The sequence below is a fragment of the Vicia villosa genome, linkage group LG2, assembly GCF_029867415.1.
Source record: "Vicia villosa cultivar HV-30 ecotype Madison, WI linkage group LG2, Vvil1.0, whole genome shotgun sequence".
NCBI lineage: Eukaryota > Viridiplantae > Streptophyta > Magnoliopsida > Fabales > Fabaceae > Vicia > Vicia villosa.
The window spans coordinates 94,879,170-94,892,308 of record NC_081181.1 but is presented as its reverse complement, the minus strand read 5'-3'; the positions used below and the strand labels follow the sequence as shown (position 1 = coordinate 94,892,308).

At 36.1% G+C, this 13,139-nt stretch overlaps 1 long non-coding RNA gene across 1 annotated transcript; it reads left to right on the top strand.

Annotated features, from left to right (window-relative positions):
• Positions 1 to 3,842: 3,842 nt before the first annotated feature.
• Positions 3,843 to 12,304, top strand: LOC131651657 (uncharacterized). Its single transcript, XR_009298458.1, has 7 exons — positions 3,843 to 10,580; positions 10,669 to 10,977; positions 11,058 to 11,174; positions 11,275 to 11,592; positions 11,669 to 11,925; positions 12,013 to 12,087; positions 12,168 to 12,304. It is a non-coding gene; the product is annotated as an uncharacterized LOC131651657 (long non-coding RNA).
• Positions 12,305 to 13,139: the final 835 nt, after the last annotated feature.

Below are 13,139 nucleotides of genomic sequence, written 5' to 3'. Positions count from 1 at the left end.
CTATTGCAGATATCCTTGGCTGCAAGAAGGACAAAGCACAACATGTCATGGTACCTGGACTCTGGATGCTCACGACACATGACAGGAAGAAGGTCTATGTTCCAAGACCTGGTGCTTAAGTCTGGAGGAGAAGTCAAGTTCGGAGGAGATCAGAAGGGCAAGATAATTGGCTCTGGAACTATAAAGTCTGGTAACTCTCCTTCCATTTATAATGTACTTCTTGTAGAAGGATTAACTCATAACCTCTTATCTATCAGTCAATTAAGTGACAATGGTTATGATATTATCTTTAATCAAGAGTCTTGCAAGGCTGTAAATCAGAAGGATGGCTCAATCCTATTTACAGGCAAGAGGAAGAATAACATTTATAAGACTGATCTGCAAGATCTTATGAGTCAGAAGGTGACTTGTCTTATGTCTGTTTCTGAAGAGCAGTGGGTCTGGCACAGGAGACTAGGTCATGCTAGTTTGAGAAAGATCTCTCAGATTAACAAACTGAATCTTGTCAGAGGACTCCCTAATCTGAAATTCAAATCAGATGCTCTTTGTGAAGCATGTCAGAAGGGCAAGTTCTCCAAACCTGCATTCAAGTCTAAGAATGTTGTTTCTACCTCAAGGCCATTAGAACTCTTGCACATTGATCTGTTTGGACCAGTCAAAACAGCATCTGTCAGAGGGAAGAAATATGGATTAGTCATCGTAGATGATTATAGCCGCTGGACATGGGTAAAATTCTTGAAACACAAGGATGAGACTCATTCAGTGTTCTTTGATTTCTGCATTCAGATTCAATCTGAAAAGGAGTGTAAAATCATAAAGGTCAGAAGTGATCATGGTGGTGAATTTGAGAACAGATCCTTTGAAGAATTCTTCAAAGAAAATGGTATTGCCCATGATTTCTCTTGTCCTAGAACTCCACAGCAAAATGGGGTTGTAGAACGAAAGAATAGGACTCTGCAAGAAATGGCCAGAACCATGATCAATGAAACCAATATGGCTAAGCATTTCTGGGCAGAAGCAATAAACACTGCATGCTATATTCAGAATAGAATCTCTATCAGACCTATTCTAAATAAGACTCCCTATGAATTGTGGAAGAATAAAAAGCCCAACATTTCATATTTCCATCCTTTTGGATGTGTATGCTTTTTTCTGAACACTAAAGATTATCTTGGTAAGTTTGATTCCAAAGCTCAAAAATGTTTCCTTCTTGGATATTCTGAACGCTCAAAAGGCTACAGAGTATACAATACTGAAACATTGATTGTAGAAGAATCAATCAATATCAGGTTTGATGATAAGCTTGGTTCTGAAAAACCAAAGCAGTTTGATAATTTTGCAGATTGTGATATTGATTTATCAGAAGTTGTTGAGCCAAGAAGCAACGCATCAGAAGCAGAGCTTCTCAGAAGCAAAGAATCTGAAGATCAAGTATCAGCTTCTCTGGAGGATCTAAGCATTTCTGAAGAACCATCTGTCAGAAGATCATCCAGACTCATCTCTGGTCATTCAGAAGATGTCATTCTTGGAAAGAAGGATGATCCAATCAGAACAAGAGCATTCCTTAAGAACAATGCAGATTGTCAATTAGGTCTTGTATCTTTAATCGAGCCAACTTTTGTTGATCATGCTCTAGAAGATCCAGACTGGATAATTGCTATGCAAGAAGAACTGAATCAGTTTACAAGGAATGATGTTTGGGATCTTGTTCCTAGACCAGATGGATTCAATATAATTGGTACAAAATGGGTCTTCAGAAACAAGCTCAGTGAGAAAGGTGAAGTGGTAAGGAACAAAGCCAGATTGGTGGCTCAGGGTTATAGTCAGCAAGAAGGGATTGATTATACAGAAACCTTTGCACCAGTGGCCAGGTTAGAATCTATTCGTCTATTAATTTCATTTGCCACTCAACATAACATCACTCTTTATCAGATGGATGTCAAGAGTGCCTTCTTAAATGGTTATATAGATGAAGAAGTTTATGTCCATCAACCTCCTGGTTTTGAAGACTCTATGTCTCCGAATCATGTTTTTAAACTAAAGAAATCATTATATGGATTGAAGCAAGCTCCCAGAGCTTGGTATGAACGCTTAAGTTCTTTCCTTCTAGATAATGGTTTCACTAGAGGAAAAGTGGACACTACTCTCTTTTGTAAAACCTTTGAAAAGGATATTTTAATCTGTCAAATATATGTAGATGATATTATTTTTGGAACATCTAATGCTACACTTGGAAAGGAGTTTGCTAAGTCTATGCAGGCTGAGTTTGAAATGAGCATGATGGGAGAACTCAAGTATTTCCTTGGAATACAAATAAATCAAACATCAGAAGGAACATATGTTCACCAAACCAAGTATGTGAAGGAACTTCTGAAGAAGTTTAATCTTCTAGACTGCAAAGAAGCCAAAACTCCTATGCATCCAACATGCATCCTAGGTAAGGATGAGGTAAGTAAGAAGGTAGATCAGAAGTTATACAGAGGTATGATTGGATCTCTTCTATATTTGACTGCTTCTAGACCTGACATTCTGTTCAGTGTTTGTTTGTGTGCTAGATTCCAATCAGATCCTAGAGAATCTCATTTAACTGCTGTTAAGAGAATTCTAAGGTATCTGAAAGGTACTACTAATGTTGGTTTAGTTTACAGAAAATCTAAAGAATACAACTTAGTAGGATTCTGTGATGCTGATTATGCTGGAGACAGAATTGAAAGAAAAAGTACTTCAGGAAGTTGCCAATTTCTTGGAAGTCATTTGATCTCTTGGTATAGCAAGAAGCAAGCAACTATTGCTCTATCAACAACAGAAGCAGAATATGTCGCTGCTGCTGGCTGTAGTACACAGATGCTCTGGATGAAGAGTCAGTTAGAAGATTATCAGATATTTGAGAGTAACATTCCTATTTTCTGTGATAATACTTCTGCTATATGTTTATCTAAGAATCCTATTCTTCATTCAAAAGCTAAACATATTGAGATTAAACATCATTTCATAAGGGACTATGTTCAGAAGGGTGTTATATCTTTAAACTTTGTTGATACAGACCATCAATGGGCTGATATCTTTACAAAACCCCTGGCTGAAGATAGGTTTAAGTTCATTCTGAAGAACATCAGTATGGACTTATGCCCAGAATGAGAAGATGAGAAGTTCTTATGTATGAGTAACTTCTGAAATGAACATGGATTATTTTTTTTATATATCAGAAGTTCTGATTAAAATCTTTTAGAAATTATGATTCGGTTATTACTAACGTTTCATTGTCTAAGTTGATTCAGAACCTCTTTTAAAGCAAAACAGCTGTTACGTTTTATCTCGGGATGGTAAACCTGTCGTTACTATTCATGGATAAACGCGCGTGCAGTTGAAGGGACACCGACCATAGGTAACTGTGTGTCATACCCCAAAATTTGCCCTCATATATTTACAAACGTCATTTATTTCGAATAAATAAATTGACACAGTTGGTAAGAATTTGAGCGTGAATGGTACATTAGCGCGAGGTCCCGTGCTCGAGTCCCATTACTAACAATTTTTTATTTTATTTGTTACTAACTTAATTTCCGTTTTAAATTACTTTTTCTTAAAATCAAAAAAAAAAATTGTTTTTTATTTTTGCAATTAATTTTTATAGCTTTTTCACTTTTTCCATAAAAAATAGAAAGATTTTAAATTTTACACCTTTTTTACATTTTAGGTTAGTTTTTTAATTGGTTAAATATAATTATAAAAACTCATTTAAAATAATTCCTTTTATTTGGGCTTTTAGTTATTTTTAATTAATTTTGGGTCCATTAAATTTAACCTAATTTTGTATATTATAAATAGGAACAAAACCCTGATAAAAAGAAAAAAAAGACTCTCGATCCCTCGCTCGCACAAAACCTTGCCGCTAACAATTTCTTTCTGACACAGTCACAAAAAACTAACAAATTTCCCCATCCTCATACAAACTACACGGTCACTCCACAGCCTGTAGTGTTTTTACCTCTCAAAAAGCAGCACAGCAGTTCGGGAGAACAAACAGAAGCATCATCGTCATCATCAACACAACAACGATAAACAGAACCCATTTTTTTTTATTTCAATAATAACAATTGCTCTTTTCTGTTGTGTTTATGGCAGGTAACAGAAAATTTGGGACAGGTGCAAGGAATAAATCAAAATCGAGAACACCAGTGTTACAGATCCAATATCGATCCGCCGCCGCCACGCGTGACAACCCCGAACAACAATTCATTGATTCAAGTGGTTTCCAACTCCGATGTGTCTTCAAGAACGCGCCTCCGATCGGAAACAGAGCAAGTGAGAGGACAACAAGGATCGGTCATCATCAACTTCAACAATTAATGGAGTTCTCCTTCAACGTAACAACCACGCGCCGACTTCGATGAGAAAGTACCGCCGCAAAGAACTCTTCTCCGACCATTGATATCGTCGGAATCACTTTCCAACGTCGAGCCGTCGCTTTTGCACAGTGTTGTAAGATCTCTTTTTTCATTGATTGGTATTTACTTATGAGTTTTGTTGCTTGTATTCTCTTCTAAATATCTGCCATGGATTTTCGACTTGATGAAGAAGGCATGGGGCTGTTTTGGGTTTTGTTTAATCTTGACATAATACGTAGAGAGAGAGGAAGCAGAGACTTGTGTTGTCTTCGGTTTTGTTTGGATATTTGTTTGTTGTTTTTTTTATTATTCATATTAACAAGGCCACGTGTCAAGTATTTATTGGATGTTCCTTTAATTTGAAATGTCAAAAGAATGATATCATTATAATGTGTGGTTTTAGAAATCCCTTTAGGAACGTGAGGAAGTGGCCGAATTGCTTTCGTATGCAGTATTTTTCTAAGTATGTATATATGCTGCTAGTATGTTCTAATTTAGATGTGTTAGTAAAACCACACACACATACTGTGCACGCACGATGCCGTTAATGAATATTAAAAGAAATTCATTAAAAAAAAATTAACTAAACAAAAAAATAAAAAGAAGAAAGGATTTATTTCATTTAGTTAAATTAGTTGTTCATATTCAATTGATTTATTTCTTAAGTTTTTTAATTAAGATTATTCGAAGATACAAAAAAAACACACTCTTTTGTTTTTTTAATAGTTCGATTAAATAACTTGTAAATAATTTATTTTATAAATTTTCATTATTTCTCATACATCATTTTATATATCCGTACTAACATTTTTTTATTTTTGCGAGATACTACCATCGTGAGCATTAGACTGCTTTGCAGACATTCGTAGCTTATGCATGCGCGGATTAATCCAATGTTTCAGAGCCTGCAGTCCCATGGTGAAATTTCAAGAAGATTCGACCACGCTTAATCGAAAAGCTAAAGCTAAGTCTTTGAATTTTTTATTTAGTTTAATATTATTTAAATATTAATTGTGCCCTATAAATTAAATTAGGGTTTATTTTCAATGGCCAATGAACTACTCCTACACTCACCCTTTTTCTGTTTATTTTTCCTTTTCCAATTTTCAGGGGTAGCCAACCGGTCAAAGCTGGATTAGTCGGTAACCCTAAAACTTAATTTGTTTTAATTTCTTTTTTTTAATTATTACTTGTGTCAAACCCTATTAAGGGATCCGCTGGTTTCAATTTCCCTTCCCCTTTATTGCTTTATATACTGCGTGGTTAGTAATTTAGGGAGTGCAAATTTAAACTGGATTAGAGTCACTAATTATAAGATATATAATTGAATATAATCACGTGATTGGTGCACACACGCACGCTTTTGGGTAACCTCTCTGTTGCCTTGTTTCCTGTTGCCTTGTTGCATGTTGCCTTGTGTTTTTGCAGAATAAGCCAAGTCCCTCGAATACGAGGATACCTCAGCCATGTTGCCTCGATAAAAAGGTCACGACCCTAAATGATGCTGCCTTCGATACACAAATGACCTCGACCCTCGGAAGTTGCCTACGGAAAAAGGCTGAGGTATCTTCTGGTTGCCTAACGAAAAATGGCTTATTCTGATCCTTGCCTTAGATTACCTGCCCTTCTATGGCATGAGACAGTCTTATGGCAAAGGATGCTTCGACGACCCTTCAACCTCCAAACGAAAGGCTTCCTGCCCTCTTATGGCAAGGATAGACCCTTTCATTCTGAAAGGCTAAAAAGAGACCTATCATCTGAGTTTAAGGTAATTGCCCCTAATTGCCTTGCAATGCTCAAATCTTTTTATTATATTCTTTCTCATAATTTTTCAAAAGGGCTACGCTCATTTACGAGCTAAAGTCCCTATCTCTTTCACCTACATTTTCTAAACAAACGAGCAAGCAAAGCAATTAAGAGCCCATGGAAAACCATGGATGCAAAGGGTGCCTTACACCTTCCCTTTGCATAAATTACCCCCCGAACTTAGATTTCTTTAAAAGGTTTTTTTCTGTTTCTTTTAGCCTTTCTGAATTTGTTTGGATAAAATAAAAGTCGGTGGCGACTCATGCTTAACCGCAACATTTTTCGATTATAAAGTCAGTTCACCGTATTACACTGTGCTAGTCACCTCATTTGTCTTTATTATCTCTCCTCACGTCACGTAACATTAAATGTTTTTTCATCATTCGTTTCATTTTATTTTCCTTTTAAATACTCTTCAAACTCTTCTCTTTCCCTCTCATCTCTCTCTATCTCTTTGCATTTCTTCATCAAGTTTTTTTTTTCTCTCTCTCTTCCATATCAAACCCTACTTGTTCATTTTTCTGCAAACCCATCATGAACTCTTCATCAAGCCCAGGAAATAATGAAAATGATCCCTCGCCTGAAAGCCCAAGAAGCAGTCAATGAGGCGTTTCACTCCTTCATGGCATGCTGGCACAAACGGTGTCTTAGCTAGGGTCCTAGGATTTGGTCTTAGTAGTTTTATTTTCCTTGATTGTTAAACATCTTTCTTGTAATCCTTTTTGATTATCAATGAAAAACTTTCTTTGTTTTACATTCCAGTGATTCTATTTGTCTTATGCATCTAATTCTTTTGAAATATTGCTTTTTGATGTTATGACAAAAAGGGGGAGAAGATAAATGATAAATGATTTGATTAAATCTATCAGTTGCTGGGTAAAGAGGCTCCCACACATTCACTAACAAGAACTGCAAGTTCTATATGGTTTAAGTGTTTTGCAGGTACAAAGAAGTGAAGTGAATCTTCAGAAGCAAACACTAGAAGCAAAACCATAAGAAGCGTTATTCTGTAAAAGGAATAAGCTCTTGGAAACTGAAGCAAGCTGAGTGCTGTCAAGCTTCAGGAATCAGAAGCACGATCAGAAGCACTGATAATAGAATTTGAATATCATTGTCTATCCTGTTCTGACAAAATTCTATTTGCTCTGATACATATAATGTTATGGCTCTGATACATTATTTGCTCTGATACACGTTTTTAGCCTAAATGCTCTGATACATTTGGCTCTGATACATATCATGTATTTGAATATACATTTTATGTTCTAACTCGTTCATGCTGACTTTTGTCGTTTAGTTTTTGTTCTGTAACATTTCAGGATGTAGAGATGCTCTGATGATGCTCTGATGATGCTCTGGTACATTCAACAATGTTCTGATACAAATCTAGCATGAAGTGATGTTGGTAGACATTCAAAGTTCTGAAGCTATCCGAGAGAAGCAGAAATCAGAAGATGTGAATGTTCTAGAAGATCCAGAAAACTCAAGTTCTGAAGCTGTCCTGAATGGAAGCAGAAATCAGAAGCTGTGAATGTTCTGAAGATCAAAGAAATTCAAGTTCTGAAGCTGTCCTGAATGGAAGCAGAAGTCAGAAGCTGTGAATGTTCTGAAGATCAAAGAAATTCAAGTTCTGAAGCTGTCCACGATGGAAGCAGGAATCAGAAGCTGTGAGTGTTCTAAGGATCTAAAGAAATTCAAGTTCTGAAGCTGTCCAATGGAAGCAGAAGTCAGAAGCTATGAATTCTCTGAAGGCAGAAGCTTATATGATCGTCTCTACCGAAATAATCAGGGAAGTCTTTTATTAAAGTTCTTCGAGTATTTATTTCAGGGGGAGATTATTTATCTCAGGGGGAGATTGTTAATCTCAGGAGGAGACATATTCATATGCTTATGCTATAGCTGTGTAATTTGTCTTTTGCCGTCTACTCTTTCTGATCGCAAATTCATATCATTTATATATGTTTTTGTCATCATCAAAAAGGGGGAGATTGTTAGAACAAGATTTGTTCTTATCAATTATCTTAGTTTTGATGATAACAATAATATGAATTTTGCTTAAGATAATATGGTACTCTAATCCAATGCAATTTCCCTTTCAGGAAATATATAAAGAGTACGCATAATTCAGCGCTCAGAAGATGTGTCTCAAATGGTTCAGCATGCAACATCAGAACATGGTCTGGCAAGACATCAGAAGATGGTCGAAGCAGAATCAGAACATGGGTCTATGGAAGCATCAGAAGAACATGAGATCAGAAGCACTGAAGATCAGAAGATGGTATCACGCTCAGAAGCACTTCAAGATCAGAAGATCAGAAGATGCTATGCACCAAGCTGTTTGACTCTGATGATATTCAAACGTCGTATTCACAAACATCAGATCAGAAGGAAGTACACGTGGCAGACTACGCTGACTGACAAAAGGAACGTTAAAGCTACTAAAGGCAACGTCAGTAGACACAGCGTGAACAAGGCTCGAGGTAGTTGACAAAAGCGTATAACATTAAATGCAATGCTGTACGGAACACGCAAAGCATTAAATGCACTCAACGGTCATCTTCTCAACGCCTATAAATATGAAGTTCTGATGAGAAGCAAGGTTACCAATTCTTATCAACTCTGAACGAAAATAAACTTGCTGAAACGCTATTCAATCAAAGCTCAGAATCTTCATCAACTCACTACATTGCTGTTGTAATATTTTAGTGAGATTAAGCTTAAACGTTAAGAGAAATATCACAGTTGTGATTATAGCTTTTAAGAAGCATTTGTAAACTCTTGAATTGATTACATTAAGTTGTAAGGAACTAGAGTGATCGTGTGATCAGTATACTCTAGGAAGTCTTGGCAGTTGGCTGAGCAGTTTGTAACTAGAGTGATCAGGTTGATCAGTAGACTCTAGAAAAGTCTTAGGAGTGAACTAAGCAGTTGTTCCTGGAGTGATCAAGTTGTGATCAGAATACTCTAGAAGACTTAGTCGTGGACTAAGTGGAAAACCATTGTAATCCGTGCGATTAGTGGATTAAATCCTCAGTTGAGGTAAATCATCTCTGCGGGGGTGGACTGGAGTAGCTTCGTTAACAGCGAACCAGGATAAAAATAATTGTGCAATTTATTTTTATCGTCCAAGATTTAAAGTCACACTTATTCAATCCCCCCCCTTTCTAAGTGTTTTTCTATCCTTCAATACAATCATCTAAATCATTTTAAATTAAGTGGTTAAACACGAGAAAACATATTCCGATAATTAATATGATTTTCTAGTATAAGTGGCTGTGAATCTTTTACAAAAATTATAGATTCATAGATATTGGATCATAATGTTTAGCTTCTAAGTCTATGAATATAATTTTGAAAAGAATTAGTTTTGTCACATATATAAAAAAGAGTTGCGACATAATTTATTATCAATTTGTTTTGTATTATCTATAACTATAAAACGTGAAATAAGGAAGAAACATAATTGATGATGGAAACAAGGATTGTATGAGTGAGAGTTAGTCAAAAAAGTGAAGTAGCCAAAATTGGGTGGTGGCTAGCTACCTAAATCCACTAATGCTTCTCTTTTAACTGTCATCATTACATGGTGTCAGTAATTTGATGTCGATAAACTTTGTGAAACAATGAAAATCATAAAGGTGAATAATAATGAAGAGTTAAAGCATTTCAATTTGTGTTTGCCTTTGCTATGTTAATCTACTATTGTTTCGGAGGTTAATTGTTAGGACTAATGAACTAGCCTCTCATTTACGAACCAATGTATGTTGAACAAGCTGTGGTACACATGTATGCATCTGTTCTTTCTCTTGTTTGTAGTTACTAGCTAATTGATAATTGATTTCATATCATTTTAAATAATTGAGTTCTAGATTGGGGTTTTTTTTATATATTTGTTAGTAGTGGTGTATTTAACTGCATCGTGTGTGTTTAATTTTACAGTTACTTTGAAGCCTCTTGTTTCTACTGCATCGTGTGTATTTAACTGCATCGTGTGTGTTTAATTTTACACGTGTATGCTTTAGTTTGTTTGATACAAGTTCAATGGCTAGTAATCAAGAAAACCCACAAGAGAACCCACAAGAAAACCCACAAGAAAACTCACAAGATAGAGATGCTCCGGATACAAATCCTCAACCCGATACATCATCAAAAGAAGTTGCACGAGGCATCACCATTATGAAGGGAATCATTCGACATAGAGACCAAGGATTGATATATAATTTGGAATGGAATTCTGATAACCAACCAATTGGTCCTAATTCTGCAAAGTTGACAAGCTATATTGGTACACTTGTTCGTTTGCATATTCCAGTCTCCGTAGCTAAATGGAATCTGAAAAGCAAAGAGTTGGACGAGAAAAAAGACATGATTTGGGACGAGCTTAAGGTATCATATATGGTTGTTGTTATTATCTTGACGATAATTTGATTAAATTACTTATACTAACACACTCTATGCGTATGTTTGTTTGCAGAGGTCTTTTACCATACCAGATGAGCGTAAACGCTTCATTCTAAGTTTGGCCGGAAAAAGATATAGAGGGTGGAAAGCTTATCTAACAAACAACTATCTTAAGGATAAAGAAGGAAACTTTCTTGAAGAGGCCCTAGGACGTCCAAAAAAGTATGAGATGTTCATTAATGATGAAGATTGGGCTAAGTTTGTAGAGCAAAGAGATGAAGCTTTTCGGAAAAGGAGTGCCACAAATAGTGCGAGAGCATCAAAAGCCGCGTATCCATACAAAAAAGGGCGTTTGGGATATGCACGCTTAGGGGAAAAAATTGTAAGTAAATAGAAATGCGTTTTAATTAATTGTCTAAATGTGTTTTATTTGACGATTTTGTCATTTGTGTCAATGCATAGTTAGAGGAGACGAAAAGTGAGGAAACCTCACTTCCAGTACATGTGTTGTGGAAGGAAGCTCGTGTGGACAAGAATTGAGCTGTCGATCCCGATGTTCAAAGAGTTTATGCTGAATGTGTAAGTATAACACTGTGTCTTTAATTAAATCAAATGTTTTTTAATATATAAATGATTTTTTATCTCCACTAATAATTATTGAAATGTAAATGAATTACAGGAGACCTTGTCGCAATCGGTATCCATCGGTGAGGACCAGGATGATAGGAGCGTACTTAGTAGAGCACGAGATGCTCCTGAGTATCCCGGTCGGGTGAGGGGTAAAGGTCATGGTGTGACTCCAACCTCTTTTTACAAGCATTCTAGGAGAAGAAATCCTAACAATGAAGAAGTGTTGCAAAAATTACAGGAATTGCAAGCACAAGTCTCTGAATTGTAAAGAGATAAAGATATGTATATGAGAGAAAAGTGCAATACTTCATCGGTGAAAGAAACTAGTGATAAAGCTAGTATCAACTGTCAAAGAAAACTTCCCGAGGTAATTATAAATTTTTTTCCTTACAAATTGTTCTATTTTATTAATGATAATGACTTTATATTTACTATTGGTTTAGGGCATTTCATCTTGCCAACTATACTTATCGTTACCGAATTATCGCCTAGTTGGCAAGGGAAAAGTGCACAACACTTTGGGAGATTTACTTCACCATAGACCGCTCCCGGATGGACACCTGAAAGTGTCAGTTGATGTTGTATTAGATCATGATGCGGTGCTACCGGTACCTGACATGGTCTCTGAGACAACATTGATGCGAGATGCAATAGGTCATTTGTTGCATGGCCCTCGGAGCTCATTATCATTGGTGATGAGGTATATTGAAAACCATTATGAATCATTTAGTTTTCGAATGTCAATTCTGCACCGTTACGTTAATTATTTTTTACATTTTAATTTTAGACTGCTCCTACAAAACCCGCAATTAAGGGTAAAGGGATTTTACAGGAGGAGGAGTCTGTTGCATCACTAAAAGAGGTACATTTAAGGTGTTAATATAAAATTTGAATCTAAAACTGCATGATTTTATGTTTTACCGATTGTTATATGATTTTTAGGCATCTGCTCGGGGGTCACAACAAGTGACATAGCAAGTTCGTAGCGTACCACCTAAGGGTCCTCCGAAGCAAGCGGCAAAAAAGGTGGTGCTTTTGTGCCTCGATACTGGACGACGCTCGGAACACTTGTTGATATGTCCGATTTGAAGGATGGTGCTCTCCATGAAATCAATATGGATGAAGGTATCTTTGGTATTGAATTCATGTCACATATTGCAATAGATGACTTGGAAGAGATTTTTACGCATGAACAACTAGGCGTCGCTAATATGCACTCATACATCCGGTAATATTCACTCATCCGATATATTATTTAATTAATCGAACAATTTATTTACACATTTCAATGAAAATAATCTAATGTTTATTATGTTTTTATTTAAGGTTGTTGTATGACAGAGTGTTGCGCGGGACTGCATTGTCAAACAGATTCCGTTTCGTGTCTTCCGCCCATTGCAGCGGAATGACAATTGCTTCGGAACCGGAATCAGTTAGACAGCGCTTAGTCGATAGATTCCTGTCCTCCGGCAATACAGAAAGTCTGATTCTTTGGGCGTATAATACCCGACCAGTAGGGTTAGTTTCTCATTCTTGGTTCATCTAATCTTTGTTTCTTTTGTGTAGCAAAATTTTCATATAACCTATTGTTTTAATTTATAGAGCACACTGGTTGTTGCTTGCTATCAACCCTATAAGAGAAGTGGTATATTTTCTGAATTCGGTAGATGGTGAGTGGAGCAATTATCCGGCTATGAAGGAAATCATTGACTTGTAAGTGGGATTGTTCTAAATATTCGTGTATATTTATATATTTAATTATTTGTGAGATTGATCTAAATATATGCTTTTATATTTTTGTTAGATCAATACAAGTGTTCCGAAGTCAACGAGACGCACAGGTATCCCGGACTAAATCAAACAACATTACTTGGATCAAAGCGCAGGTACATTATTTTTCACAATTTTGCTTAT